This window comes from Sciurus vulgaris (genome assembly GCF_902686455.1).
Source record: "Sciurus vulgaris genome assembly, chromosome: 8".
In the NCBI taxonomy this organism is placed as follows: domain Eukaryota; kingdom Metazoa; phylum Chordata; class Mammalia; order Rodentia; family Sciuridae; genus Sciurus; species Sciurus vulgaris.
In genome coordinates this window covers 40995536-41014491 of record NC_136468.1, presented here as the reverse complement: position 1 = coordinate 41014491, position 18956 = coordinate 40995536, and positions in this window count along the sequence as shown.

Genomic DNA, 18956 nt, shown 5'->3' with positions numbered 1-18956 from the left:
AATCAAGAGCACCAACTGCCATTCCCTGATTCTGTCACTGCACCCAACCTCCTTAGTGTCAGGGGTTCTGAGCCTATTCTGATAGGCAAGTGAGGTAACCAGAAACCCCAGGACTCAACCAGGAAATAATACTCTTTAAACATGGTTTCAGATACAGCCAATATTCCATAAAGCAAAACATTTTGTCAGTATAAATTCTAATGTCCTATGTTTCTAAGTTCTTCTTTTTTATTTCTTTGTTGTTGTTGTTGTTGTTCTATTTTGTTGAATTCTCAAGCCAGCACGCTAAGCATTGTGCAAAGGGAAATCATGGAAGAGAAGTTCGGTTATTGAATTTCTTTCTTTCTTTTTTTTTTTTTTTTAATCTAAAAAACCACAATGGGACTAGTATAATTCCTGTTAGTGCTAGACAAAGATTAGGTTTGGCATTTGTTTTGTTAGCTATTATTTTACAAATACCCAAACATACATTTTACTGAGCATTTTCCATGTTCTACACACTATAGTTATTTATATTAGCTCATTTAAACATCTTTTATGCTCTGTGAAGCATGTTATATTATGTTTTTTATAGATAAGAAAGCTGAACTACAGAGTATAACAAAGCTACCTGATGCAGCCCAGATAAGAAATGATGAGGATTCAGATCCACTGATTGGCCTGCTAGTTCCATGTTCTTAGCAGCTCTACCACATCTCACTGAGTCATCCTTCTGTTGATTGACTTTTGCCTGGGTTTTTCATGTTATCAATTAACAGGAGGCAAAAATTTAAAAACAAATGTAGGGAGAGCCCATAGACTGAAGATACAGAAAAAGAGTGAGATAATTTTCCAAAAAGATTTGGAAATCAGTAAATCAGTAATTTTCCAAATAGGATCATCTAGGCCAGCCTTCTAAGATGCCAAATTAGTTTTCAGAACCATTCTCTTAATGTCCACAAGGCGAGTAGCAAATAGAAGATATTATTAGATACTGCCAATTAAAGAACAGTTAAAATGTATTCATTTTTATATAAATAATTCAACAAAAAATTGGCAATTCAGAGTTGTGAACCAGATGAATACAAACTATGAATCTTTGATTAAGATTCCTGTTTTTAATAAGTCAATTTTGGAAGAGCTTTCTGTAAAAGAGTAACTCAGACTGAAAATAGCAGTGCATAGAATGTGCAAACACCCACTAGGCAGCACAGGTCAAGGAAAATGAGGGCATGCTTTCCTACTGAGCTTAGCACTCTAGAAGTACAGTTATAGAAACCCAAAAAGTTGTTTATATACATGCATATAATAATTTATAAGCTAGTTTCTTCAATTTCTTAAGAGATTAGGAAATCAAATATCTCTGGGGCTCCTTGTGTTTGTGTGTATGTGTGTGTGTGTGTGTGTATATACAGTTCTTGGAATTAAATCCAGAACCTCATACATACTAAAGCACACACTGTACCACTACCACTGAGTTATACCTTTAGCCTCCTTTTTCATACTTTTTAGAAACCTCATCAGTTACTCCTTTTTGTTGCACAGTTCAAGGGGTTTTGATAAACGCATAATGTCATATCACCAGTAAAGAATCATATGGAATAAATTCACTACCTTAAAAGTACCCTAAGCTTTACCATTCATCCTGGCCCTGTCAAATCCCTGGCAACTACTGATCTTCTCACTCTCTCTAAACTCTGCCTTCTTCAGAATGTCATTGCTGGACATGGATGGTTGCATATAATATGTAGCCTTTTTAGACTGGTTTTCTTCACTTGGCAATATACACTGAAGATTCCTCCATAAAACATTGTAAGAAAACAATAGAGTAAAAATATCTCTTAATTCAACCAGCACTATAAAAGTGCAAGCTATCACAGGGTACAGTTGTGTATGCCCGGGCATGCCCAGTTTCTTAGGAGGCTCATTAAGTTATTAGCCTCATTAGGAGGATCATTAAGTTTGAGACTAGGCAACCTAGCTAAAACTTGTCTCAAAATAAAAAGAGCTAAAGATCTAGCTAACTAGTAAAGTACTATGGGTTATGGTATGGTTTGGATGTGAGGTGTCCCCCAAAATCTCACATGAGAGACAATGCAAGAAGGTTCAGAGGAGAACTTATTGGGTTTTGAGAGTCTTAACCTAACCAATGAATTAATCCCTGATGAGACTAATTGAGCAGTAATTTGAGGCAGGTTGGGTGTGACTGGAGGAAGTGGTTCATTGGAGGTGTGGCTATGGGGTATATATTTGTATCTGGCGAATGAAATCTCTACTTCTTGATGATGTGAGCTGCTTCCCTCTGCCTCACCTCCAGCCCTGAGGAATGGAGCTGACCCTCTATGGACTAAGACCTCTGAAACTGTGAGCCCTCAAATAAATCTTTCCTCCTCTATAATTGTGCTGGTCACAGCAGCAAAAAAGCTGACTGAAACAGGTTCTATCCCCAGTACTTGGGGGTGAGGGGAGGCAAAATAAAAGCCATGGTTTGTTTGTAGTATTTCAAAGTTATTTTTTTTTTCTAAAAGAAAAACAAAATTGGTAAAAGAAATGAGCAGAAAATAAAGACTGATTTATATGATATATCATTAAATTTATATGTTAATTTTAATGAAGCAAATTGTTCACATCAGATTAAAAGATGAATATACAAATTACACTGAAGATGCCAAGATCCAGAATGACTAGAATGAATGTTTTGGATTAGATCTGAAAATAATGAAACACTTTATCATCAGAAGGATCATCGATTTTTTAAAAAATCTCTTGATACAGAATGAAAAGAAAGCCACAGATTAGGGAAAAGTATCTGCAAAACACATATCTTAAAAAATGGATGATTATCCAAAATATATAAAAAGTTCTCAAAGTCAACAAGAAAAAAATCTATATAAAAAGCAGGCAAAAGATCCAAACAAGAATATAAACAGATTACAAACAAATATATGAAAACATTCTCAACATATTGTCATTAGGGAATTGCAAATAAAAACAATGAGATACTATATACTGATTAGAATGTCTACAATCCAAAATATTGACAGTATCAAATGTTGGTGAGGATGTGATACCACAGAATTCTCATTCACTGCTATTGGGAATGAAAAATGTAACAGCCGCTTTTGAGGAAAGCTTGGTATTTTCTCTTGAAAACTAAACATACACTGATCATATGACCCAGCACCCATGCTTCTTAGTATTTACTAAGGAGTTAAAAAATTTTGTCCATGCAAAAACCTGCACACAAATATTTGTAGTAGCTTTTATTCATAATTTCCAAAACTTAAAAGCACCTTGATGTCTTCCAGTAGGTAAATTCAGAGAATGAAATATTATTCAGTGATAATATGAACAACCACACCATAAAAAGACATGGTGGAACTTTGCTAAGTGAAACAGGTAGCCTTGAAAAAGCCACACGGTATATGATTCTGATCATATGACTCTTTTAACTGTATAGAGAGTGAAAAGGACAGACTTTTTCAGAACCTCAGGGGAAGAAAGAGGAAAGGGAGAATATGTTGATGTACTATACTGGACGTTCAGGAAAGTGACTATATTCTGCATGACACTACAATTGTCAATATATGTCATTATACATTTGTCAAAACCTATAAAATGTAAATCAGAAAACACCCTAATGCAAGCTATGGGATTTAGTTAATAATGTATCAATATTTGTTCATCAATTGCAACTAATATACCACAACTAATGCAATATATCTCTAATAGGGGAAACTACAGGGAAGGAGTAGAGTAAGTAAATATCTAGCTTGCTACACTGCTCAAAAAAACTCTTCATTAAAAAAGTCTCTTGTAAAGGAAAAAGCTAGAGTTTGCTCTCAAAGATAGTATCAATGATGAAGGGAGTCAGGGAGGAAGGAGCAGGGGAAAAGAAAGAAGCATGAACAGTGTTTGAGAAAGGATAAGAGTGAGTGACAGTATGTGAAACATGGTCATTTGTACCCAGAGTTGTATGCTTCTGGAGATGTGAACATCCACTTTGCCACTAGCACAGGGACCCACAACTAAAATGAGAAAGCTTCCATGAGGACAGCTTTGTGCCCAAGTCAAATTGCTATCTGTCCTTAAGAATATTTTCTCTAGCTAAAAATACCTATAGGGATCTTCCCCACTATCTGAATATTCATTTTTCAAACCCCTGAATCTCCAAAGTAGGAGAGGAAAGGAAAACTCATCATTACCCAAAAAAAGAATAATGGAATTGACCATTTATGAAATTTGTCACTACTTAAATCTATCCATGTTCATTGCTCAACTTCTTTACTGTTCAGGACCTCACTGATGGTCAACTAAGACCCTAAAAATGCCATGTAAATAAAATTCAAGTTCAGAGCAATAAAGAAAATATGGTATTTCTGAAAGTGATGATAAAGCTCAAAATAGATGAAGTCACAGAAAAATGGGGATAAACCAGAGCTGAATGAATTAAAAACTAAAGAAAGGAATGTAAGATTCAGAAAACATTTAAATATTGAAACATTAGTGGAGATCTTTGGGGAAATAGGTAGTGCTTGATGCCAGATTTTTTTTTAAAGGATTATCTTAGTGACTGAACCAAAACATAAAATGAAAGGATCAAGTCTTACTGCCTATCGTTTTGTTTGGCAAAAATCATAGTAAAATAAGACAAAACAGAAAATATCTAAATTATTGTAAATAATACCTTCATAATACTGTTTTCATCTTTTTTAACGTGACATTCTCCCAATTTTCCCCCTCTAAAAGAACATTCAGTTATAGTGGCTTTTAATGATACATTGATACATTGATGTTTCAATTAGAAGACTGCCTCCACCCCATCCCTATATTTTCGAACACTTGTCCTCGTTCATGGATTTTTACGAAGCAAGACAGAGAATACAGGCCATGCATCTTGCACTGGTGGCTGCCCCACCACCAAGCCTCTGGCTTCTTGTTAGTCATTCCCAAACATCATCAACTCTGAGTTTGGCTACTCCACATAAAAATGGGTTTCATTAGGTTCAACATTTATGATGCCCAGTATCATATATGAAATACTAAAAATAATTTCACATTGATCAAAAATTTGGGACACATTTATACAGTGTATTATTTTGGGATACAGTGACCTACTGCATGGCACTGTAGTACAAAACAGCTAATTATTTAGTATTTGTGACTACAATATAGCCTCTTATAGGAAAATTCTCCCACTGATTGAACCTCCTCTATTTCCAAAGCTCAATGTAGTGTCTATCATGTTCACTGACACTGAGGAAAAAACAGGAGAAGTGAATTATGACATTCATGCCTGAGAGAGTTTGCATTCTAGTTGGAGTAACCTTTTTACAGTTTGCAATGGTAAGAACTAATTCATAATTACTTGTAATTTATTTTAGTTATTTGATTTTCACTAATTAATCATGACTGTGTTAGTGAAAGGGAGTAGGGATGGAGCAGAAAAAACTTAAAAGTCATCATCATGAGGCACAATTTGATTGGACCCTTCAGAGATGTTTAAAATAGCCAGAAGAAAGAATCCAGAGTGCTATAAACAGCATAAGAAAGCAAAAAGGCTAAAAACTAAAAAAGGACTGACAGGGTTGGTATTATATTAAGGAGTAAGGAATACAAAAATAGGGGGAATTAAGTGATTAGCTAAGAGTTTACATTTTATATCATTGCTAATCCTTAAAAATATTGCTGCTACAAAGTATTTCCAGTTAGTAATGTATAAGAATCTGTTCAAAGAAAATCAGTATTCATCTGCCTTTGAAATAGATCAGTATTCATCTGCCTTTCATATTTTTGAACATAGAATCTTATTGAACCTCAACCCTAGAATAATTTTATAGAATTTTCTTAAGAGATCAATACCTTTTTCATCAAACTCATTTGTATTTAATTTTAGAATTTTATATTTTGCCACCCGATCCTAAATAATAGAAACCATTATCTCCTTGATCTCTGGTTCATACAGTTTCCAGCTGGCAGACACTGAACTGTCAAGAGGATATTACTTCTCTCTGGTTCCTGCTCCCTGTCCTTCCACAGTCCACTGCAAAAGCAAAAGAGGGGAAAAGGTAACTTTGGGCATATCTGTGATGTCAGCATAATTTTTTCTTGAGGTTTTTCTCTAGTTCTTATGTGCTCACTGCTTTGGAGAGTAAATAATACCACTCCTCTGCCTGGGGTTTTATACTTTCTCAGCAGAATGTGATACTGAAGACACATACAATGACTTAACTGCCTTTACAACTCCCTAGATATTTGCAGTTGTTAAAAAAAATCCTTAAATATCACTGCTTTAGTAAGATGCCACCTTATGAAATGTTTCTAAAGGAATTTGTTTCCATAGAAGAGTGTAATCCTTTCCTAAATCTTTAAAAGTCTATTTAAAATAATATTTTAAAGCTTTGAAAGGGTCTTAAAGTTTTTATTTACATATGTCACAGTTATAAATACCCAAATTTCCTTTCCAAACAGTGGTGCCCTTTCTAATAAGTGCTCGATTTTACAAAGTGCTCTACCTTGTTCAAAAGTGTACCTAGGCAATTTTTAAAAAATTATGCTTTAAAAGATTTTCTCATGATTATTTAAAGTATTTCATAGATTCTGACACATTATTCAGAACTCAATTCATACATACTAGATAGTTCATAAATGTCTAGTGACTTAGCAAGAGCCTCTAACCCTGCAGCTGTCCTCAGTCACGAGAATGAAAGCTGTGATAATTGCTCATTCAGATTCCTTCATTTTTAGCTCTCAAACACATTTCCTCTTATTTTATGTGGAACTATTTAATGTCCCTGTAATGTTCTGAAAAATTCAAGTAAAATGAAGACTTGCATAAATTTGGAGCCTCAAACTATTTTCTATTGTGCCATTCTTTTACTAAAAGGCATAAAGCTTTCTGGGTTAGAGTTTAATTTGGGAGTTGGTTTGCCAAGATCGGCTTTAAGGGTCAATGTTCCTGAATTAACCATTCTTATTTTCTCCCCACATTAAGAGATCTCAAAAAGTCTCAACATTTGTGGAAACTGCCACTAGGGACTTACAAATTGTTTTATTCTATAACAAGAAATGACTGTTCTTTTTGTTTAGATCCTACCAGGACAATAATTAGGCATGCCTGGAAAGTAGTAAATCCCAGGCAGTTTCCATGACCAAAGCAAAACTGAAGACCAAGGCAGATGTTCACAACCTTTGAGCTAACTAATAAGTTTTACTATAGTAAAATTAAAAAGTAAATAGCAATGCCCAGACACAGTTCTAACTGTTCACCCTTGGTCAGCTTTACATGAACTCTGACAAATATGAATTGAACTTATATAAATTTAAGCTATGTATAATTTTCTAACCATTTTGTAGGAGGAATCCAGTTAAGTAAGATAGCATTCAGTAGCAAGGCAGGATTCTTACCCAACCTTGTGAACAATTAACCACTGTACTAGAAGCTTCCTACACTGAATTTTAGTATCATTTGATTGGAGGAAAAATTCTTGGTTTATGGCTTACCATTAAAGGAATCTTTGAACAGATTGAGAACAAGTGGTTTAGTGTATATGAGGATGGGTGATGTGTCTTGGTCACTAAATAGGACTTGTAAAAGAATATGTTTAAGTATATATGTAGCACAGTCCATGCAACTGCTTGTAATAAGCTCCATAGGATAAAGAGAAACTGTATACATACTAATAGGTCACTCATGAAAATATTACAGCTCCCTCCCTCTCATACACATTTATATATCCACATAAACACACACACAACGCTTCAGTCTTATATTTCATTTATAATTGTAGGGTTCAGGGAAAAAACTAAAAGCAAGATGATGAGAATTTAGAAACGTGATAATGCTTTGGAAAGCATTGGAAAAGGACAGAAAAACAATTTTTGTTGATAATTCCTATGTGTTAGGGGAAATTCTGAGTGCTTTATATACATTAAGTAGTTCAATCCTCATAGTTACCTTTTGATGAAGTAACAAATAGCATGTTACTTTACAAAAAAAAAAAAAAAAAACTGAGTCTTTTTTTTGTCCAAAATCGCATGGCTGGGAAATCACATGCCAATGTTTACATGCAGCCTGCCTGGCTCCACAGTCCACATTCTTCTTGTTATGGGCTAGTTTTATTAGCTTGTTATGTTTCTTAAAATTGATAGTGCAACAGCCTCCAACATGGGACAACATTAAATGTTTAGTGTGTGATTAAAGGCATAATCATGTTGATTATTTATGCTAGCAAGAACATTGTTCTTATTTTCTAATAAATGATTCCAAGTTAATGACAACATTACTGTAAGAGAACCAAATGTAACTTAGGATTCTTGAACTGTTACTAGGATATAACTCAGTTACAATCCTGCCTTAGATAGAGTGTGATACATAAGCTACCATGTTTTAAAATGGTTATTTATGGATGTCCCAGACTCCTTCCTATACTTAGCAGTATATCTGATTCTGGGTCACCTAATTAAGTGCTTCAGTCCCACAATTTCAGTCTGGTAATCTAATGTATAATATCAAGGTTACCTAGGGACACAATAGCAAATGGAAGAAGTTTATTTCATGGTGCATTTTACAACCAATTTCATGAACTGACATGGATGAACCACCACCTACCTCTTACTTAATGACCCAAGTCATTCTGCAAATACTCCAAAGACTGTAGCATCACCATACATTACACAGAAGAAAATCCCCATGAAACCATTGAATGTATTTTACATTTATTTGTAATAGAGCCCTCATTGCTACTTATCTAGTTACAATTCAAGTCTGTCACATAATTGGTTAACTTAGAAGGCATCATGCTTTACCCAATCCAAAATTTATTTTACATCATATGATAGTGGCTGAGATTCAATTAAAAGAATTTTAAGAGTAGATGAATGCTTGTGAAATATCTAATCTTATAGACACTTTCATAAGCTTACAAGAAAAATGGAACATGTATTTCAAACACTGTTTTACATCAAAATATTGATCATAGTAATATAAATGTTAACACAATCTGTTGTTTTTAAAATTAAGGCTCATTTTGTAATTTCACAATTTTTCACAGTTTTGTAATTTCACAATATTCTCTCTAAAATAATTATGGCCTAAATAGACCCTAATTATAGTAAACATAATAGTTTATTTTGCTTTATAAACATTTTAATTTGTCCTCAATCCATTTGATTCATTCCAAATGGATCACCAATTTTGCCATTATCATTTATGAATTAAATAATTCCTTTTTCACCTATAAAAATTCTCACAGGTAGTTGCATTTTACTGGCAAATGAATTTCCATGCATATGTATAATTACACAAATTACAAATGGCTAAATTATTTTTAGTTATATGACCCAGTAAATTCCTATTACAGTATTTTCCCCCATGAAAAGGTTTATCAAGTGGTTAAAAGTTTGATAAACACCTTAAGGCCCTATTTGAACTGACCATGATTTGAACTTTTCAAGCAAAGTCTACACACTGGCAAATAAAATATTTAATATGTAAAATTTTGAAATTTAAGATTATAAACATGACAAAAACATTTCAAATAGAATGCTGTCTCAAATCCCTTAAACTTTTTATCTCCCTTTACTTGATCAACAAAAGTTAGAATCCAGAAAATTTTGGAAAAACTTGAGGATTTTAGGAAAGATTGCCAAATTAAAGGAGGACAAGTTTAAGCCACCTATGTTTTTTTTTTTTTTCCAGATAATTTCTAAATGTTCTCTCTAAAAAATGTGGACTAGAGCTTTTTAACTCTAAACAAATATAAATGATTTTTAAATATTTTTTCTAATTCCTCATTGAATAAAACTATAAATTAATCTATTCCACCAAACCACCCATGTTTAAGTGGCCAATGCCAACTTTCTAATAATAAAATCCAAAATAAGACAAAACATCTTCACAGATCTTTAACTTTCCTGAACTGCGTTTTATCCTAGAGAATAAAGAAGACATATACTGAGATTTTAGTTTCCTGCTTGATCTTCAGGTTGAGTTAAACTCTTGACCTCTCTAAAATAAATTTATATAATGAAGGAGTAGAACTAGGTAACCTCTGAGTATACTTTACATTCAGAATATTTCAAGTCTGCTTTGAACACTTGCCTTCAGGAGGCAAGATAGATGAAGGAGAAAATTTAAATTCTATATATTGCCTATGTTTATAAAAACTTCTACCAAAGACATTATTTACAGCTTGTGTAAACAGCTTATTTTATTATAAACTAACAACTTATACTATGAAAAGATAATATTGTATCTCAACATGAAAACTTAGCTATAACATAAAAAGACTCATATTCAGGTGACTTTGTGCTGACCCTTTGTCTCCAACATTTGGAATTTTTTATCTCTGCAATTTAAGAGCTAAGAAGCTGTAGAGGGAAGATGAACAGGAGCTGCACTGTCATTGTGTCAGATTCTAGTGATTACTTATTTACAGAGAGATAAGTGACCTTGAAACCATGCTGAGAAGGCAAAAGGCTAGAGACAAAAGTGCTGGGCAAGTTCTCTCAGCAGAATAATAAGCCATGGTCACCTAGCACTTTTCAAATATTGAGGCTTGGTGTACAGCTGAGCAAGTTGTGGTAAGTCACTTTGCAGTGAGCCTCTTCCTGTGGGTGTTTTATGAACTGAGGGCATTCTTCCTGGCATGCAGATACTTGTTCCTGCAATTGCATTAAAAGTTAATAAAAAGGCCCAAGACAAAGCCTTTCTGTTTATGGGGCTTTAAAAGCTCTTTTAGGCATCTTTCTAGTGACCTCCTAAACATATCGTTTCTCTGGAATTCAGCATTTGTCTTTTGTCTTCATAATGTGTTGGTTTATTTTCCTCAGAGAAGCAAAAGTTACAAAGCTAAAGAAAGCAAAAGCAATATGACTTCCTAAATGGTCACTGTTCAAGCAGGAATTTTCCTGATGTTTAAAGTAGTGCTTCTGAAACTTGAAACATTTACAAGTTATCCTTAGCTACTTGTGTCTCTGATGTTTGGGTGATCTGAAAACCATCCCCTGATATTTGGACTTACACTTTTATATAATCTGGTCTAGAAGTATTGGTTTGCCTTCATTTCCATAATTCATTTTGAATATTGTCATCAGAATCTACTTTAGTTTTTTTCCTAAAACTATTTTATAAAAAGGGTCAATCAAGTCCTTGGTTTGTATCCTGCATTTCATAACTATATATTTAGTTGTATCTTTAAGAAACTATTTTATTGTGTTTACTACTGAAGGAGTTGGGAAAGACTGGTTAGAGAAACAGCAACTTTTCTCCTTATATCTGGGAATAACAGTCAGAACCAAAGAATCTGACAAGATACTTTTCGTCATCACTTTCTTCCAGTCCAAATTTAGAAATTTATTTATCTCCTCAACCACATTGTTTTCATAATTATCATTTTGATAATTCAACTTAATAGATGACCAATGAATACCTGAGTCCAATACTAGGGAGACATGGCATTTGTACAAAAAGCAATGACATGGTCAATAATTGATATTTGCTTTGTGTCAGGCACTGTACTGATAATCACCTAATTCTCACAATGAGATTTGGTATACAAACTAAGCTTTGGAAAGATTAAGAACATCTCCCAAAATCTTAGAAGTGAGTCAGAATCAAAAGAATTATTACTGTATATGTCAAAAATAAGTTGGACTGTTAAGTCTTACAAGGAGCTTTCTCCCACCATCTTTTAACTTTCTCTGGGTTAGTCCTTGCCCTGCTACTAGACAGAATCTCAGGGAGCATCCCCAGCTTAACAGTTTTCTTTAGTCACAAGAATAATCTCATTTCACTAACTAAAATGTCCACTTGTATAATACTCAAAACCTTAGGTTTCATACAAAGAAAACATTCCCTTTTCCCACCTTGGGTCAACGCATGCTGAGGAACCTATATTAATGATGGTACTGGGTGCTTTCCTCAGCTCTTCACTAGGCTGTGTGACTTGGCAGGATCCCAGCAGGAGTGGGTTAGGAAAAAGGAGATACCATCTTCAGGTAGAGCCTGGGTCCTCTCAGTGACAGAAGGACAACTCCTGATTCAGAAGAGTGGGAGAACATTTGTCCATTTCTCATTGAACTCTGAACTTCTATGACATGAATCACATCTCTCTATTGGTGGCTTCCACTCACTCCCCTCAGTCCCAGAACTTCTACCTCTGGTCCTCTGAGCTTGGTAAATTCCCAAGCACCAACCATCAAAAAGTGCACATACTTCACCCACCATATGTCATTATAGCTCACTCCCAAAGGCAGTGTTCTAGCTCCCTGTGGTCAAGAAGGGGGTATCTCAAACTCATCCTTTAAGGCAGGTGCAAACATTTATCTCCCAAACTCCAAGTAACACTATTAGGCCCTATAAATGGACACTTTGTAACCTCAACTTACTTTATGGTGAAGGCAAAGCCTTCATAAAGCAACTCCTTCCCTTTCTCCATGAGAAAAAAAAATGGAAGCATTGTTAACCTGTTCTAAAAGGTCACCTCTACAGCCTCCTCCACATCCTCAAAAGCCTCTAGGTACCTCTAATATACCCTCCTGGTAAGGGATAAACTAAATTGAAAACTAGATTGTTACCCTGTCGTTAAAAATATCCATATAAGTGCTATAGACCTGACTGAGAATGTGTTAGGCACAAATTGCTTGTATTTCTTGGTCGAGACTCTCCTATTCGAACACCCTATTATGATATCTTAGACATATAAAGATAAATTTACCAATTGTAATCTGGGAAATGGTCTGAGAAATAGATTACAAAATAGAATCCACACCGACTATCCATCCGATTTGAGCAATCCCAAACAACACATCAAAGGCTAAGGACTCTTGACTCAAATATTAATATTACATTATTAGTACAAACTATGAAAAGGGTCAGGAGTGCTTGTTCTTCAAAAACCCAGGGATATATATGTGTATTTATGATTGAGTAGTGACTGTTTTAGTCACTTTCACATATATTTACATGTATAGATTATGGCAATCCATACAAACAAGAATTTCTAGCCATCACATACCAAATGAAAAAAATTTAAAGTACTCAACTAGTAATGATTCACTCAGAATAACAATGAATCAAGGGAAATTCAGGTGAAACCAGAATTTGGTTCTTGGCTTATTCTAGTCTCTAACCAAGACAAAGCAAATCTTCAAGCTGAGAAAGGATTTAAGCATTGGCCCAGTATAAATGGAGGAGTACACCCAGGCAGCCTGACACAAATGAACCAAATTAGGAGGAATTAAAGGTTAATAAGCTTATAAAGGTATTTCCCTTAGCCCAATAAAACTTTGAAATTATTTGTTCTTAAAATACTAAGAATGCTACTGTAAATTTAACATGCTAAACTCATGTTTAGAAATAAAAGCATTTTGCCAGGTGTGGTGGTACATACCTACAATCCCAGCAGCTCAGGAGGCTGAGGCAGGAGCACCCCAAGTTCAAAGCCAGCCTCGGCAACATAATGAGTCCCTAAGCAATTTAGCAGGACCCTGTCTCAAAATTTTAAAAGTAATGATAAAAATAAGAGGGGCTGGGGATGCGCCTCAGAACTCTACGTGCCCCTGGGGGGTTCAATACCTGGTACCAAAAAAAAAAAAAAAAATTTTTTTTTCAACTAAGTAAAACTCAAAAATACCCACTACCCCCTCCTAGTTTAAATTTGTATTTACTACTTTTGGACTTCAGAAGAAATATGTTTAAAAGGATGTCTTTGTGTCTTTGGCAGAAAAAACAGTATAGCCAGTAGTTTATAAAATTAAATAAGCAGCCTTTAGTCTGATGTAGAGTTCAAGGACTTAGTAATGATGGGGTGGGGATTGTTATGGCCAGAATCACCTGGGAAAGACACCTGATTTTCCTTATATCCCATCCTCCTTCACCTGATTACCTAAAACTACTGCCGCAGGGCAAACTAATTATGCACATACATTTTAAAAAATAGTTTTCTATCATAGTCCCACTAATCAAAGCACTATCTTTTCATTTTAAGGTTAAAGAAGCTGGTCTCAAACTGTCAAGGGACTTGTTTACAGTCACACAATAATCAGAGCCCCAACAAAACAACTTCAGACTCCTTCTCTACTGTTCTGAAAATGTATCAATGTGACTTAGCTTAAAGGTTTGTCATTAATTTTCCAGAAGAGTTTCTTTACCTCCTCCCCAAAATTCTCTTTCCACATTGGACATATTCACAAAACTGTTCAAAACTGTTCAGTAAGATATGCTATGCCAGAGTTTTAATGCAATTAGCATCAACTTTAACTTTTCATATAGTCAATGTTACCTCTAGATGCAAGATGAGAACGTATTTTTTTCAGATTTGAAACCACTTGCCCTGCCACTCTTAATAGCAAGCCTTGTTTCAACTGAACAGAACCTTTTCATTAGTTACAATGATTCCATTGTCTAATAACAGTCCTCCAAATTTTATGTGCAACATGAACTTTGCTTTGCACTGAGTCTAACTTCGGGTCCTGTTTGTTCAATGGAATAAAAGAGGTCAGTCCGAGAATGTAAAATTATACAGTAAACATACTACACTTAAAATATGGACTGCTTCCATCCTGGTCAAATTTCTCTGCTCACCAACACTTATTCCAAACCCCACCAGAAAAGGTGGTAGGGAACTATTTCATAACTTTCAGTTCTTGAATTTTAAACTAAGTACACAAAACTTATGAGCAACGGTGTTGATGGCGGGCTTTTGCCCAAGGATCCAGACAGAAAGCAAGGACTTGTGACGCTGCACGTGATGTCGGTCCAGGACAGAGAGTGGGTGGGCTCCAGCCCTGCCGCGCCCCAGGCTCCGGTCACTGCCTGACATACTGGGTCACCTTCCCAGACTGTGACGACCTGGGCGCGGGAATCAGGATTAATGCAGCAGGGACCAGGCGAGCCGCTGCCTGCTGCATTGAGCAGGGTGCCCACGCCTCCTGCCTGGTGTTCCTGATTGCTGCACACCGCCCACACTGACATCCCGGGGTTCAACTCCTGCTTCTTCCCCAGCCTCAGTGCACCTGCAGCTGAATCCTGGAACCGCTTACCTTTCCAGGTGCTCCCTCTCCATCCCAGAGCTACCTTGGAGGGAGAACCTGTGGCGCCCAGGACGGTCTCTGCATGCTCTCCAGAACCCAGAGATCTACCACCCTTTGCAAAGGCTCCACAGCAGGCAGTGGCCACCCTCGTACCTCAAGTCCTGTACCCCAAAGCCAGCCCTATCTGGTACCCGCCTCAGAGTTAGCTAGTGTCTGAGGCTGTTGAGACTGGCTCACACCTTTCCACCTGGATTTGATAGAGTCGACATAATCCACATACTCCACATCCTCCTCAAACCTTTCGCCGCTACACACCCCCAAAGAACTGCATGGAACACAAGAGACACCATTTTATTATTATTCCCTTTCCATGATCATTCTTTGGGATTTTGTTCTTGTTTTATCCCCCAACCCCATCTCCTTTATGGCTGTCTTTAGAAGGCTCTCATTGACCCAAGTTCCCAGCTCCATTGACAGAACTACTTTCAGATCTTAATTCATTCACGGTCTGCTTGGGTCATTTCTCTAACTTTTCAAAGTGGCAAAGGTGTAGCTAACGTAATACTACAGCACTAAGAGGCTGGGCGCTGTTATGGTTTGGATCTGGAACGATCCTCAAAGGCTCTCCTGTTGGGAAGTGATTGGATCATGAGGACTCCAACAGTGGAATAATCCATTATTGATAGGTGAATAAACTATTGAGAGGTGGTGGAAACTGCAGGAGGGACCTAGTTGAAGGGAGTGGGTTCTTGGTGACTGTCCTTGATCTAGGCTTGCTCTCCCTCTCTGCTTTCTGCCCCCATGAGGCCATAAACTCTGTGATGCTGGTCCCTTCAGCTGTATGATACAGCTTCACCACAGGCCCAGAAACAATGGAGCCAGCCCACCACAGATCAAAACCATGACCAAAATAAATCTTTCCACTTCTAAATTGATTTTCTCAGATATTTTGTCACAGCAACAGAAAAGTTAACACAAATGCTAAAATGTTTTCTTTTACATTCATTTCAACTCATTTATATGAAAAATTTCCTTTTCCAGCCCCAATGCTTAATGACTCTGAGCCAGGATTGTTCAACCTCCACTATTCATACTTGGGTCAGGATAATTGTGTGTTGTGTGGTCTGCCTTGTACACCATAGCATACTCAGTTTCAACATAACTTAACCTCTTTGAGTACACGTAGTAATAACCCCTTCAGTTGCTACAACTAAAAATATTACTAGATACAGCCAAAGTTCTCTTTGGGCAACATCATTCCCCCTTCACCTTTAAATACCACTGATCTAAGTTATTTGGTACTGAACTCTACAAGATAGTCAGAATAGCTTATTTTGCATGATAAATTATTCCTGCTATGCTTGAAGTGGAAAGGAGATAACATTTAGGGTTTTCCCGGGGCTATCATGTGTACTTACATTATTCAGACCAAAAGCAATGAAGTGCATGATAATTTGTTTACTGACATTTTATGTTCTTTTTTTAATCTAATGTATTAAAAAATACACTTCAGGGAAAAGGTAAGATTAATTGTCTTGCATATGGGGAAATGGATAGATAAACACTAATCAGGAGAATTTTAAGTTATCCAAAATGCAAATGTATGAAAAATTTACAGATTAAATCTGATTTAAAAAAGGAAAACAAAATATAGCACATTGTGATAGGCAAGATTTTAGGCCTTCATCTACAAAAACTGACATAATAATAGGATGTTACTTACAAAATCAAGTTACATGATATTTTCTGATAAAGATCTGACGTTGGTCCATAGTTTCCTGACAATAGAGGAAAACTGCATGAAAATATATTTAATGTAGTCTCATGACTGCTCAGAGGTTAATTTTCTCTGCAGTAATGGACATTTATACATGTGGAGCATAGTAATTTAGTAGCTAAAATAAAAGCAACCAATAGAAGTTACAGGACTTTCACCAAGTACTAAACTCTGTTTTTAGAATGCTGCTTTCAACTTACCTCTATGGACATCCTGAAAAAAGGTCACTTCCTCTTCCAGTGCCTTCATTTTCCAATCTATAAATTCTTCATGTCACTTGTATTTTTCAAATCTTCAAAAACTTTCATATCTGCTTCCTCATTTATCACTCATGGAACTCTGAAATGAGCACGAAAGAATTAGTCTTCCATCTCAAACAGGGGGAAACCAAAGCTCTGAACACGTGACAATGATAAATAGATCTCATCGATAGAGAGCAAACGAAAAGAGCAAAAACTTGCTGTTTTTGATCTTAAAAGTCATCTCACTCTTCCAAAATGACTCATCTGTTATGGATCCTAATGCTTTCCATTGGCCCTGACCACTTATATACCCTCTCTACTTCACTGGACTGGACCATGCCTGAAAATTATTTAGGAGCCCTCAAAATAAAGTGAGGCTCAAAACACTTAGAGACTGCTTACTCCATGTTGTAAATGGAAGACCCAGAAGTTGATAAACCTGAATTCAAAGTTTAGAATCTGGTCAGCTCACTCTGTGAAATTGGAAAGCTCTGGTGTCTCTGTTGTCTCATAATGAAGTCAGGCATTGAGATCAGATCTTGTGCCAGATTCACTTTAACCTCCCCTAACCATCTTCCACAATAATCAGGTAAGGTATGTCTTCTTTCATTACCTTGGGTTTGGTGAGCAGCATGCAGACCTGGGGGCAGTTGCCCCCTCTAACCTGACAATTGTGTAGTATCAGGAACTGCACGTGGGCAAGCTAATCAATGACAAGAACAACCCCAGAAAATAATTATCTTTGTTCTCGCAATTTGCAGAACTGAAAAGCATCTCGTGAAGGGAATTGGGATCAGATGTGTCATATGACCACATATGGTTTCTGCATGTGAAAAGGTACTGCCAGGGACAAACACCCTCTCACAACCTTGAGAAACAATCATTTTTAGTAACTTGTATTCTGTTCTAAACCAGATACCCATCTAGCCAACCATGCAGACTTCTTGGTCTGCTGCTGCTGCTGCTGAGAAACCAGATACAGACTGGAACTGGGCTAAACTGGTTTCAGCCATAAAGGAAGCCATGTGGACCTTTTAGTCACCCCAGACTTGTTACCATCTCCTTATAATATGTGTCCCTAACAAAATTTCCACCCACTAGTGCTATCTTGGTCTACTCTACTTCTGATTCTGATTGAATCAGGCCCATATAAAGATTGGAAGAAAGCAATCCCTCATCTCTGCGACAGAAACAGACCTCTCCCAAGAAGACACAAATAATCCTCCCAGTCCTTATGTAAAATCTGCACTTTCTTCCCTTACAAAAGGACCTTTATCTTTTAAGGCAAGAAGTCTGATATGAGAGTGATTTCTCCAGGCTTCTCCTTACTAACTAGCAGAGGAATAAACTTTCCTTCACTGCATACTTTGCTCTTGTTTTTGTTATTGGTCTTATGATTCTGGGAGGGAAAAAAATACAATTTGGGTCAGCAATATGTAGTAGCACCCACCAGTTTGCAGTCACCCATCTCCTGTACAAACTACCTCTAAATCAGCCTCCTGGCAAGATGGACTTTGGAAAAGAGGTCTACATCTTCTCATTTAGTATCTTTTCAAATTGATTTCCATACTTCAATACCTCCTTTCTTGACTTAATTGACCTGTCCTGGCCAACAGCTGGACTTGGGTGTAACAACAATAACAACCCAAACTATGAAGATCAAGAGAGAAGATACAGGGAAAACTCTTGCCGATGCACTTAAAAACTATCTCATCAAGTGTACCCCCAGATAATCTTAGGAATATATAAAATTTCACTTTATTAATTACGAATCCATATTTTGAAAGCAGTTCTTTTAAAATGCCGTTTACAGCAGCAGGTGATTGAAAGAAGTAGACAAAGAAAAATTAATATATATAAGGAAAATCTATTGGTAGCAGGGAAAGATGAGAAAAAACATTGAAAATCTTGGCTGCTCCCAG